We start from the raw sequence: 14,211 nt of genomic DNA on the forward strand, positions 1-14,211 counted from the left end.
GTCATACACTTCCATTCCTGCAATACGTCACCTTCAATTCATCTAAGGGCTTTCTTCATTACACGAGTGCTGCTATAGAGGAATCCTCCCTCAGTCTTTTTAAAACTAAACTTAAAGACTCCCTTTTGGAGCACTCGCCCAGCACCTGATCTGGGAACCAGCACTTATATTGTAGTGTCACCAGTGCCGGATTTCCACTGGGGGCGCCCCAAGGCCGCCCCCATTCAGCGTCCCCCCTCCCCCCCCACCCGCGCCAAAGTTGAAACTCCAATATGGAGCAGTGGGGAGAGGTCCCCATTGGTCTGTATGGGAGCAAAATTTGAAAATTTGCCTGTGGCGGGGCGGCATGCCACCCCTATGTTTGTGCCACCCTAGGCCCGGGTCTCTGAGTGTCACCCAGTGTGACCTACAGCACAAACATATTTGTATGTATATCTTTATTTATAAAGCGCTACTTATGTAGAATACATTAATACAAACAGGGGGTTAATAAGATAATAAGGAAGAGTGGAGCACACCCTAAACTAGTTTAAATGCCCTGGGTGCTGGCTAAAATAGGAGAGTATATGGACAGAGAGCCGCACACACAAGGACTTTGCAATAAAGTGAAAAAAATTTTATTCAAAAAAATCCAACGTTTCGAGTACCAACTGTACTCTTCCTCAGGGACAAACCAGTATATATACAGTAAGCACCAATACATCATCTTCATTGATTAGACTAAGATGTAAATTGTCTAACAAGGGGAAATCTCCCTTTTTATGCACTCCTTTTATATCCTGGCTGGGCCATGCCACTCATTAAACGTCCATCTCTCAGATTATTGCTGTTAATCCCCCTTGCCCTTTGCTACTGAGTCAGTAGTCTCCCCTGCTATCTATCATGGCTAAACACTAACTCTCTTGTTGACCCCATCCAGCCTGGCTTCCCCAGTGCACACTCCGCTAAGCAGTTCTGACAAAAGTAACAAATGGCAAACAAATAGCCAGAGAGCTGGAACAGCAGAGTCGCTAACACTACTTGACCCCTTGGCTGTTTTGACACTGCTGATCATATATTTCTCACACTCAGCATCCATTCCTAGCTCTAGACTAAGCGCCATCCTATATCTCCTGCAGTAACTCTTTTCTTGTGATTTTAGCATATAAGCTAGGGATTTCTTCTTGAATAACTTCTTTTTTCTCTCTAGACCAGTGGTCAGCAAACTGTGGACCTGCCTCCCCTCAAGAGAGAGTGGATTAAGGGTTTCATGCTACACCAGTGATCCCCAACCAGTGGCTCTTGGGCAACATGTTGCTCCCCAACCCCTTGGGTGTCCTCACAGAAGGTGATTATTTTTTAATTGCTGGCTTGGGGGCAAGTTTTGGTTGCATAAAAACCCAGTATAATGCCAAACTGAGCCTTCTGTAGGCTGCCAGTCCACATAGGAGCTGCCAAATAACCAATCACAACCCTTATTTGGCACCCTCAATAAGTGTTATTGTGTTGCTCCCCAACTCTTTTTACATTTGAATGTGGCTTATGAGTAAAGCCAGTTCTAAAGGATAGTTATGAAGAGATTTGGTGATGAATTGCTATTTGCCACCTTGGATATTCCCTGGGTTTTCATTCAGTAACCTAAGGTTGAGGGGTGACCAAACCTTGGCCTGCAAAAGTGGCCCCTAACCTATAAGGTATGAAGTCTTTGTCATAATTACTTTGTAGGGCATGATGCTTAACAACCCCTATGATGCCTCTCAGTCTCCAGCAGGTAACCATATCTGATTCTGTTGGCACCAGAATACAAAAGTGCATCAGACACAAGTGATATATGCAGGAATGACTTATAGAGACGGCCAAGAGGCAATCAGTATTACACAAGAACATGACAAGTCAGACAGTGGTACAACAGGTTTCTGCTCTGCAAGTCTAATTTAGAAACATGGTTGCTCAATGGCACCATCGCAGTTGCTCATAGCAACCGCGCAGATCATTGCTGCACTTCTGCCATGTATCCCCTATGTTAGTGAATAAGCCCCACCATTTCTCTGTAAATAGAAAGAAACGTAGGAGAGATAAGAATTTCATTTGGACATAAGAAAATTATAAGAAACCTCTTCAACCCGTCCTGGTAGGATGCCTATTTATGCAACTGTGTATTCCCAGAATCATCCATCACTTAGATGGGAATTTCAACAAACATTAACTCTTACTATAGTGTAAACAGTAACCCACAATTTACTGTAGCTTTGCACCTCGTCTTTACTCTTATTTTTTTATTCAGATTTATTTTAATACATATTCCTAATCTCCTTTCTTTTCTTTTCTATATTTGTGTTAATTAAATGTTTTACTTTGTGTTAATATGTGCAAAGAACAAGATGAGCAACTACAATACATAAGAATTCTCTCCTGAAATCCTTGGAAAAGCACCTTGGGTTGGATCTTTCTCAGGATTATTTACACTACTCCCTAGTTAAACTACAATATCCTCCATATGAGCCATATATACCACTAGTGCTGTAATGCTAGGAGCCACGTCTGCATCTAGAGGTCAACATCTGACCTAAAGGTATCTAAGGCAAGGGAATGCATTTGAACAAGACCTAAGTCCTGCAGATAGTTGGGTAATTAAGTAGACCAAGACCAATTCCTAATAGGTAGCCAAAGGGCCAGAAATGGCTCTTATGCCCATCTGTACCCCATGCTTGGGGTATCCACTCAAAAGTCTTTGTCTGCTGCCTCCACAATTTTTATTGGCCGTTCCAGTGCCTGCGTGCACACAAATGATGTGTAAATGATAAGAAAATGACTAATCTATATGAGTTTAGGGTTTATATTACATACCAGCCATTCAGCTTTAGATTAATAACAAACTAAAAGTTACCCGTGGGGCAACCCTTTATATCAAATCTTGTGTTAGAAATTATATAATTGCCTTCCATATAAACACACAAACCCACACAAGTAAAATGAGTGATTGTTCCCAGCCCTTAACTGTGCAACAAGCGTAATTTAGTGCTTCTTTGAGCAGAAGTGACCTCTTGCTCCCTGCCCATACCTGTAGATCCCTTGTGGGTTCTTTGATGGAACCTTCCATTTATTTGTGTAAAGTTATGGTATCCCTGATACACGCCTCATTTCCAAGGAAAACAAACTGAAATGTGACAGCTTTACCTCCAGCCTTCATTTTCCCATTCATTGTAGAACATTTAGTTGCCCTTTCCTGAACTTTTCCCCTGACATATTTATATCTGTTAGTGTTAAACCTAGTATTACATAATCTAATATATTCAGCCAGACTTGCATTAGATGTACAGTTGTTTAAAAGTATATTCTAGATGATATTTAAGGGCATATATGTTCTACCACATAACCAGGAGCTCTAATACACAGGGAAACGTTCCTTACATGGTCTCCCAGATGTAGTAGCAGTGCTACTGTTGTAATATGATCCATTGATTCCTATTGCTCCATATTAGACTTCAGCCCAGGCTTGTCCGGGACATTCAGAGAATGATGACAAGTCAGCAGAAGGCAGATGGTTCCAAAGATCAGGTCTCAGAGTAAAAGTGTCCTGTCCTACAAGAAGTAAAAGTCACTAGAACGCACAGCACCTAAAGTTCTCAAGATTTGTTATGGATAGGAAACCAAGGTTGTCAAGGACCATGGAACTTTCTAAAAAGTTTACATGACATCAAGGTACCGACAATTTGTTGAAAACACCAAGAATGGCTTATTCTTCACATCTTGAGAATATAACAATGACATTACTAATGAATGGAGAAAATTGCCATAATGTTAAACTCAGTGCTATGGTATTTGGCCAATCTCCTAGCACTTTTGCAGTAGTGGATACATGGTCATCACTAACATTGGATTTGATTCCTTTGTCAATTCATAGTTGGAAAGCTCAGCCCAAATGCCCATTATTCTTATACATAATATAAATGCTGCACCGCTTTGCACATGTATTTACTCTATGGGGCAAGTTTATTACAATTCAAAATAACAATATTTCTATTTGAGAAAACCATGACAAAGAAAACTGATTTAAATTTTGTTTCAAATTCAACCTTAATTTTCAAGCTTTATTAATTGAAAAAAATCTTAAAAATCTGAGTGAAAAAAATCAGCAACTAAAACCTGACGACCTTCTGTAAAAGTCAACGGTAGGTGTATTTGCAACATTCAAGGTATTTTGTTTCTGAGCTACTGCCGCAGGGGCCCAGAACCCCACATGGTGCCCCCACTAGCAGTGTCCCCCACCATGCCCACCTAACCCCCCCCACAGGGGCCCCCTCCCGACGTCCTCCCCTGAGTGTGCATAAGTGAAACGTGTCAGGGGAGGACACTTGCGGCCTGGGGGAGCGGCATCGGGTCTGGGCTGCTGGGGCCCACTAGGACCGGGGCCCATCGGGTTTTTTCCCAGTGTCCCAGTTCAACCCTGCAAAGAAGTTCAGGTATCGGTCCCGTTATCCAGAATGGTTGGGACCTGTGGTTTTCCGGATAAGGGATCTTTCCGTAATTCGGATCTCCTACCTTAGGGGGCACATTTACTAACCCACGAACGGGTCGAAATGAGTCCGATTGCGTTTTTTTCGTAATGATCGGTATTTTGCGATTTTTTCGTATTTTTTGCGATTTTTTCGGCTTCTTTACGAATTTTTCGTTACCAATACGATTTTTGCGTAAAAACGCGAGTTTTTCGTAGCCATTACGAAAGTTGCGTAAAATCTGGCAATTTTTCGTAGCGTTAAAACTTGCGCAAAAAGTTGCGCTTTTTTCGTAGCGTTAAAACTTACGCGAAACTTTGCACCATTTAAGTTTTAATGCTACGAAAAAGGCGCAACTTTTCGCGTAAGTTTTAACGCTACGCAAAAAGCGCAACTTTTTACGCAACTTTCGTAATGGCTACGAAAAACTCGCGTTTTTACGCAAAAATCGTATTGGTAACGAAAAATTCGTAAAGAAGCCGAAAAAATCGCAACAAATCCGAAAAAGTCGCAAAATGTTCGTTTTCAAGTCGGAACTTTTCCAATTCGGGTCGGATTCGTGGGTTAGTAAATCAGCCCCTAAGTCTGCTAAAAAAATTATTTAAACAGTAATTAGTAATAAGGATTACTTATATCTTAGTTGGGATCAAGTACAGGTACTGTTTTATTATTACAGAGAAAAGGGAATCATTTAACCATTAAATAAACCCAATAGGGCTGTTCTGCCCCCAATAAGGGGTAATTATATCTTAGTTGGGATCAAGTACAGGTACTGTTTTATTATTACAGAGAAAAGGGAATCATTTAACCATTAAATAAACCCAATAGGGCTGTTCTGCCCCCAATAAGGGGTAATTATATCTTAGTTGGGATCAAGTACAGGTACTGTTTTATTATTGCAAAGAAAAAGGAAACCATTTTTAAAAATGTGAATTATTTGATTAAAGGAGATGGCAAGCCAAAATTTATAAATGGTACTATTGAATAGAGCTACAATTGAAAAAGAAAAACGCCACACTTTTGGCTCAATTACAGCAACAAAAACGTATAAAAACTTACTTCAAAGTTTGAGCTCCGTGCAAAGAATGGCGCGGCCATCTTGGAAGTGGTATGCCCACTTCCTTTCCTTCATTCTCTACACTGCGCATGCGCCGCCTGGATCGCTTCTATATAGAGCTCGTCACCATAGCAACCCGATGCTTTGCTTATGGTGCTCGCTCACTGCTGTACTACATTGCGCATGCGCCGCCTCTATCTTCGAGTGCTCAAGTCTGCAAACGAGCGATGCATCCTGGGAGCTTTATTTACACAGCTCAGCGTTTTTTTGTGTGGTTTGCCTGCAGTACATCTAAACGTTAAGTATATGGGGAGACTTAAGGGCAGCGTTGACACAATAGATGGTAAGCCTGCATTTTAAGATTACATGTTATGTAGCCTTTCCTTCTCCTTTAAAATGGAGTCTATGGGAGATAGCCTTTCCGTAATTCGGAACTTTCTGGATAATGGGTTTCCGGATAAGGGGTCCGATACCTGTATGTATAATAATAATTATAATATATATTGATATACAAATATAATCATTTATACAATATAATACTAATATTTACACTATAATTCTATTCATGTATCAGTAATAAGTGTACAAATGTGACCTTACAGACTCGGCTATAACCTCAGAACATAGTAAGAAGCGCACACGTCAATATCCTCAATAAATGTATCTTTCTGCCCAAAAGAAAACTGTTTCTTTGTGAATCGGTGGAAATCTCTCCGACGTTAGCCACAATTTTTTGGAGGCCAAGTGCCCTTCGAAATGAAGGACTCATTTAGGGAGAGCCAAACTGCGTGCGTTCCAAGTTGTTACTGGGCTCTGTTTTATCACTTCACACTGAGAATGTGTCAAATGGGAATAAATCGCTTTCATAAATATATTTAGCGTGTCGGAGAATCGGTGGCGCATCTACGCGCGCAGCTACTGAGCCAAACGGTGTGAGAAAGTATGTCAAGCATTCTCCGATAATGCGAATGGAACAGTTATACTGAGAGCAGTTATTCTCTGCCATTTCCCATAGCGCACAATAATTATTTCTGTAATCGTTATGAAGATACCGTGCCAGAACTCAAGGCCAAGATATGAAGAAGCAAAGAAAGGAATGTGCGACACAATTGTCTTTAAGAAACAATTAGTAAGGAAATATAAACTGCTTATAGGTAGCATTTACATTCATTTCCATTTTATTAGGAGTCTGTGTGCGCACAAGTTAAGGCAAAAGCATACAAAACAAACTGTCAATAGATCATTCCTATACACACAGCTCAAAAGAAATTAGAGGGGCCATTGATGGACTCCATCCATAGAGGAGAAAGCAGGCATGGACTGGATTAGTTCAGGGATCCCCAACCTTTATTATTTATGAGTCACACTCAAATGTAAAAAGTGATGGGGGAGCCACCAGTGCCGGATTTCAAAATTGGCCACCCAGAGGCCACCCCGGTCCCACGCCCCTTCCCCACCCTTTCCTACCCAGGATCAGACACAAGTGCATCCTTTTCGCTCACATACGGAGTACTGGGGACGGGATGTGAGCAAAGTGCAAGTGCGGTTGGGCAGCATGTCACCCCTAAATCTGTGCCACCCTAGGCCCCGGCCTTTGTGGCTTTGCCACACAAGCATGAAAAATTATTTGGGGATTCCCAATAAGGGCTGTGATTGGCTATTGGGTAGCCCCATGTGGACTACTGACCTGCAGAAAAGAAAAACTGTTTCTTTGCCAGAAACGTAAAAATGGCACCTACTTTGTGGCCACTGGGAGCAACATCAAAGGGGGTGGGGAGCAACATGTTGCCCTGAGCCCAGGGCCGACTGGGGGGTGCAGGGCCCACCGGGGCTACCGCCCCAGGCGCCCTGCATCCCCCAAGGTGCCCCTGCCACGTCCCCTGCATCCCCCACAGGGGCCCTCGCCACCCGCCCGACGTCCTTCCCTGAGCGAGAAACTTACTTTTAACGTGGTGGGGAGGGACACCGGCAGCCGGGGGTGCAACAACAGGCATCAGGTCTGGGCTGCCGGGTTTTTTCCCGGTGCCCCAGCAGCACAGTACGACCCTGCCTGAGCCACTATTTGGGGATCAATGGATTAGGGGTGTGCATGTTACCAAATTAGAGTGATGAAATACATGAATGTTCCAATCATGTGTTGAGCAGGACACCAGCACAGAGATGTATATCCATTAGTAATGAGCACATTTTTTCGACATGCATTGATTTGCTGTGAAATTCCACATATCAGCATTGGGCAATTTTTCATTAAACTGCTGCAAAAGTTTTCAGCGACAAAAGTTGGAGTGCTCCAATTAGAGGAAACTTTATGAAAGTACCAGGTTCTGCATCATTTGCCCCAAACTGCCTCAGGCACACTGGATTAGTGATTTGGATGCCAAAAGTGCTTTTTTGGCATATAAATAATGGGGCCCTGTGCCTACCATCTATGTTGGAGCTAGGCACAGAGTGCAACCGTATCATGGATCCAAAGGATTTTAGTATGAGCACCAAAGGGCATGTTTTTTGCACCCCCTAATGCTCTAGCACTTGCAGCTGAAATGACCCCTAATACCCCTCACAGTGTTTTCCCAGGTGGCTGCTTAGCAATTAATTAAGGAATTCTGCCGGAAATTCTCAGGGAGCTGCTAGAGAGCAGGGCTGAGGTGAGCAGAACCTGGGAAACTCAAGGGAAACTACCCGGCATTTAACATTAATGCTGCCCTAGGCCACTTAGTTGTTCCTTCTCCTTCATTGTGCCAGTGTGCTGACCCATGGCCCCAAACCCTGACTCCCATATATACAACAAACACAAATGATTGATTAACCCCCAACACACTTGTCAGCCTCCAATAATAACAGTTTACATCAAAGTATGGGAAAACTGTTAAAACTAATTATAATTAATTTCAAGATTCTTTCTGCTGCCCCCGGCCTGAGCGGCATTTCCACATATCTAGGCCTGGTGGAGAGGACCATAAGGTCCCGGATAAAAGTCTCATTTGGGTAGAGCTGGGGAAAGGGGAATGAGGTACTACTAAGTGCAAGATGAGGCCAATTAGCTCATTTGAGCAGCCAGTTCTGCCACAGGCAAGCTGCAATAAGTCAACCTTTCTGGCTTTAGAACTACTCAGGTGGCCCCAGATCCTCCAGCATTGTAACCTACCTGTCACAAAGGCACCTCTACCTGATAAACATAATATAAATACACTGCATTTCGATTATATGTTTATACAAATAAATGTAAAGATTGATGTTCCAATGCTCCTGTTTTGATTAAAGTCAAGAACCCAAAAAGGTTTTGTGCAATCTGTTTTGTGTCAAATACTAATTCCCAAACAATATTCAGACCAAAGGGATCTGATTTGCCAGCAGTACATAGGTAATATTGGGTATATTTGTATCATCTGAGAGTGTTTGCAGTTGCCCCTAACTACATCCAAAGAATATAAGAACCAGGAAATTACCTTTGTTTGGACAATAAAACTTCAAAAACATTCCTAAGAACTGGCAGGCACATTTCTACATCTCTAGAACTTCAATCAGATAAAATGTTGAAACAGTGAATAGGTTTAATAAAGTAAATAAGTATAAAGCCTCTTATTTATTGTGTTTTGGCCAAATGTTGCTGCCTTTCTCTTGGCATTTATTTACCAACGCAAGATGTGTTGGATCCTTAGGCCTCATCCATCATTTTGACGTTGCAGTTATAATTCTTTTCTGTGCTTTTACTGTTTTGTCTTCTTCTAGTGAAACCTGTGGAGGAACAGTTTGGTTTTCACTAAAAGACAGGCTGCTGGCAAATATATATGCTTATAGATCAGTTTTCGAGTTTTTCTAAATCAAATAAACTTGCATATCGAATGCTCACTTATTTATTTATAAGGAAAACTTGAGTTTACAAACTCGAAAAACTCCAAAAATTTGAGTTTGAAAATATGGCTCGACTTCTATAGAAACTCACAAGCTTTTAGATGGCAAAGTCTTACATTCGAGTTTTTTAACCGTAACTCGATGGGGCACATTTATGAACACTCTAGCCTTCAGGCTTGAGCATTCGTATCCCAAAACCACACCAGTAGTGATGAGCAAATTTTTTTTGCCAGGCATAGATTTTCAGCGAATTTCCGCATTTCGCCATTGGTGAATTGTTTCACAAAACTGCCATGAAAATTCGCCACCAGAAAATTTGTTGAGTGTCGAAAAAAATTGCGGTCGCGTCAAAATAGGTGCAGTCTCGTCAAAAAAGGGCGCATTCGCATCCCAAAAAGGTGTGGCCATGTCAAGAAAGGGAGCGGTCGCGTCAAAATGGACGCTGCGACAAAAAAAGATGCGGACAGACACGTTTCACTGATTTAACGGGACAGATGCGCTCATCACTACACACGAGAGTTCCCAAACCCTCACGTGGTTTCAAAACAAAAATAATTAACTATAATAACTACAGCTATGAAAAATTACCCAGAATGCTTGCTACCTCGGGCATTTCCCTAATTTAGAGCAAAAAAGTAATTGTTTTGCCATTACCTACATTTATGCAGATTTCACCTGATACAAGGTACTAGGGCTCATGTAGTCCCTGCTATTTTCCCTCAGTCATCTGTGCAGAAAAAAACATTATCCACAAAGTTCGAAATTATGGAAAGGATCACGCGGGTGAAAAAAAAGACGTGGGCGACAAAAAAGACGCAAGCAACAAAAATAAAAGCCGTGGGCAACAAAAAAGTTACATGACGAATGCGTTTTGCGAATTTTTTGCCGTTTCGTGAATTTTTCTGTCCAATTTTCCAGCAAAGCGAAAAGGGACAGATTCGCTCATCACTAATCCTAAGGTTTATCAGAGCACAGGTCACATGGCTGTGGCACCCTGGGAAATGAAGAATATGACTAGCCCCATGTGACATTTCAAAATTAAATATAAAAAAATCTGCTCTTTTAAAAAATAGATTTCAATGCAGGACTTGAAAAAAGATTTGTTTCCCCGTGGCAGTATCCCTTTAATGAAACCATGAGCGCTAGGCAGGGGTGGGGGCTGAATATCATCACCTGTTTCACAGGAAATTCAGAACGGAATGCTCCACAATTCCCAATAAACACACAGAGAGGTAAGATAAATATTGTGTCATAGCTTTGTGCGTTGCCATAATCAGGTTTATTTAAAGTTGGGAGTTGAAATCAACACTCCCGAAAGGATTTACGTTGCACCTGCAGAAAGCGCCACCGCCGCCGCCCCGGCTCAGTCTGCCATGTTTGCTTCTCTCTATGATTTAAACTTGTTTTCCCAACTGAGAACAGATCCTTCTGCGAAGGAAACAGTAACACCAAAAAATGAGTTAAAGAAACAGTAACACCAAAAAATGAGTGAATGGTAAAACGCATGTGTTTGCTTCAGGAATACTACTATAGTTTATAAACAAGCTGCTGCGTAGCAATGTAGGCAATCAAATAGGGCAACATTTTTTTATAGGTAGAACCAATCAGGTCCAGCCCTAAGGACTACTTAGTAGCAGCTTTGTTTGTCTTTGTCCTTAGGACTGGTTCTGATTGGTTCTACCTATGTACCTCTTGTATTCCTGCTCCCTTTCCTCTGCCCCCTTATTAGCCCCAGGTGTAACTAGTCATTTAATTAAGACCCTTTATAAGTTGCTCAAGGCCATTGCTCTTCTCTTGGTATTTTAGGTTTGTAGCCTTGATCTTGTCCTCCTGGGATTCGCGTTTTCCTATTCCTGAGACCCCCATTAGTTTCCTAGTTGCTGAGTCCTTGCCTGGTTGCTTGTTCCTGTACTCCTGTGCCCCTCCTCCTAGCTCCTCCCTCCTAGCTGTGTTCTTGTGGATCTCCCAGTTGTGACCTTGGCCTGTTCTTTGACTCTGCTTGCCAGCTGCCTGTCTTGGCTACTGACCTGATTACTGGGCTCCATTCCATTTCTGCCTCCTGTCACTGTCCTAACAGGTCAGAAGAACCTTGATAGGTTCTGATAATCCTCCTTCATAGAAACCTCCTATAGGAGGCCTAACAAGTAGGGATTCACCAAATCCACTTTTTCGTATTTGGCCGAATACCAAACCGAATCCAAATCCTAATTAATGTATGCTAATTAGGTTTTGCAATGGTTAAAATTTTCAACTTCCGTGTTTACATGACAAAAAGTCATGTGATTTTTAGGATTCGGATTCGGTTCAGCCAGGAGCGTGGATTCGGCCGAATTTGAAACCTGCCGGAAAAAGCCTAATCTTGGCCGGATCCCGAACCAAATCCTGGATTCAGTGCATCCCTACTGACAAGCAGTTTTTAAATAAATATTTCAACTCCAGCTTATTGTTCATGTTTTTGATAGTAGCCACACTACCTGAACCCCATTGAAATAAATGGCCACCTGTAATAGATACTGACCTAATTTCATATGCAAGTGCCTATTGGGACTTTTGCAATCAAATCAGTATTTGTTCCAGTTGGTAAAGGTTTAGACCAGTGATCTCCAACCAGTGGCTTGTGAGCAACATGTTACTTACCAACCCCTTGGATGTTGCTCCCAGTGGCCTCAAAGCAGGGGCTTTTTCTTTAATTCCTGGCTTTTGGGCAAGTTTTGGTTGTATAAAAGACAGGTGTACTGCCAAACAGAGACTCATGTAGGCTGCCAGTGCACACAGGGGCTAACAAATAGGCAATTGCAGCCTATATTTGGTACCCCAGCTACATTTTTCATGCTTGTGTCGCACCCCAACCCTTTTTCATATTTGATAGTGGCTCACAGGTAAAAATGGTTGGGGACCCTTGGTTTAGACCAGGGGTGGGCAAACTACGGCCCGCGGGCCACATCCGGCCCGTCAGCCCTTTTAATCTGGCCCGCCGTCTCCGGCCCCCTTAAAAGAATGACGGGCTCTGATTGGTTGCGCCCCATGCGTGCGCACAGCGTCAGCATGCAGGGGGCGCAACCATATAAAAGAATGCACTGGGGAGCCGGGGAACAGAAGGACGGGACGGAGGAAGCAGCGGGTCGCTGGCGAGGAGCTGAGAGGCCCGATAATTTTTGATGGCGTAACGCTGTCCCGGCCCGGTCCGGCCCGTATGTTAGTTAATGTGGCCCCTGAGCTAAAAAGTTTGCCCACCCCTGGTTTAGACTGTGTAGTGCAATGGCCACCATTAAATAATGAAGAAGCTGCCCTTTGGTCTTTGTTTCTAAACATTGATTTACTCAACCATCTACAGCAAGTGGGCAGGTGAGATCAAACCTAAAAGGTCTTTTGGAGAGACTAAACATAAACTCTTCTCTCTGACTCCAGCCAACTTGGCCACCAAGATCTTTTTGGATACCATGACTGTTTCTTGACTTATTTCTCCCTTTTTCTCACAAAAGGAGTCTTTCCACTTGGGTCTTATGATGGCATAAACTGGAAGACAGCTCAGAACTATTGTCTCCATGATAAATGTCCTACAAATAGCCCTGTCTGTCATGGTAGCCAAGCAAAACAATAGGCATGGAGCTACATATCAGTTATACACATAAAATACAAAGCAATATAATACATATTTTTTTTTCCTTCTTTCTTTCATCTCTTTGGGAGAAAGTACTTATGCCGGTTGGTTTGTTTCCTATCTTTGCTGTTTCTTAGCCACCTGTATGTATACTGTAAGCTTTACTAAGTACAGACTCAAAAACACAAAAAAATCATAATACCTTGCTGTGTTAAATTAGCAGCACTGCGTAACAAATACAGCTGGTTTGGAAGTAAATGCTAATATGGTCTGTGAATAATTTCAATAAATGCAATATGTAAGTTGGCTGAGGTGACCAAAACTTTAGTAATAACTAAAATAACTAAAATTGAAATTAAATTTTAATAATTTGGCATGGCTTGCAGATCCAAAATGTAAAAACAAGATCTTTGGGGGGAAAAAGCACATTACGTTCTGTTCCTTTGCAAGTAGCCATAACGTTATTTACTAGCCGAGAAACAGAAACAACTTGCGCTTATGGTGCGAGAGCTAAACTACACGGTAGATTTTGTAGGATGGTGTTGGTTCAACAGGTCACATGCTACAAGTCGGATGTAGTCACGTGGGTCAAAATATAATGGGACTGAAAAGTCCAGGGTCCATACCTCATACTTACCTAGGTGCGATCGGGGGAATGGAGGTCTTTGGTGGAGTGCTGATGCTTCTTGACAGGAATTGGTTCTGGGTTGGCGGGGCCCATGTGGGTCAGGGCCCTCCGGGTATTTTCTATACTAAACTTACTATACCAGCCCAGAGGTTTAGTAGCCCAATGGTCAAGGCCTTCAAGCTCCTAGGCCATTTTTTGTGTGTCAGTGGCACTGCACATGCTCAGTGTGCTCTGGGCTGTTGCTCAGCTAAGCTTGGGGTTGGTGAAAGCCAACAACACATCACCAGAAACCACAGAAACTGATGCCACAAGACTGTATTTAATTCCAATGCAGAATTATGAAATCATTCTTCAAATGTGGCCTTTATATTGCATATATTATATATTGTGAGTCAGGCCATAAGCCCTAAGGTAAGTGACAGCAGCCCAGAAAATGTGCTGGGAATCAGCAGAAAAGAAGATGGGGGGCTGCTGGGGCATCTTTGGGGGCACAGATCTTCCCTGCTAAAGGCCTGTGGGGGCCTTGGGCTGGTACAGAAGATCCAGACATAAGGGGCAACTACCCTACATCTTTATGTTTTAGTTGTGCTATAAGGAA

Source organism: Xenopus tropicalis, chromosome 6 (assembly GCF_000004195.4).
Source record: "Xenopus tropicalis strain Nigerian chromosome 6, UCB_Xtro_10.0, whole genome shotgun sequence".
Lineage (NCBI taxonomy): Eukaryota > Metazoa > Chordata > Amphibia > Anura > Pipidae > Xenopus > Xenopus tropicalis.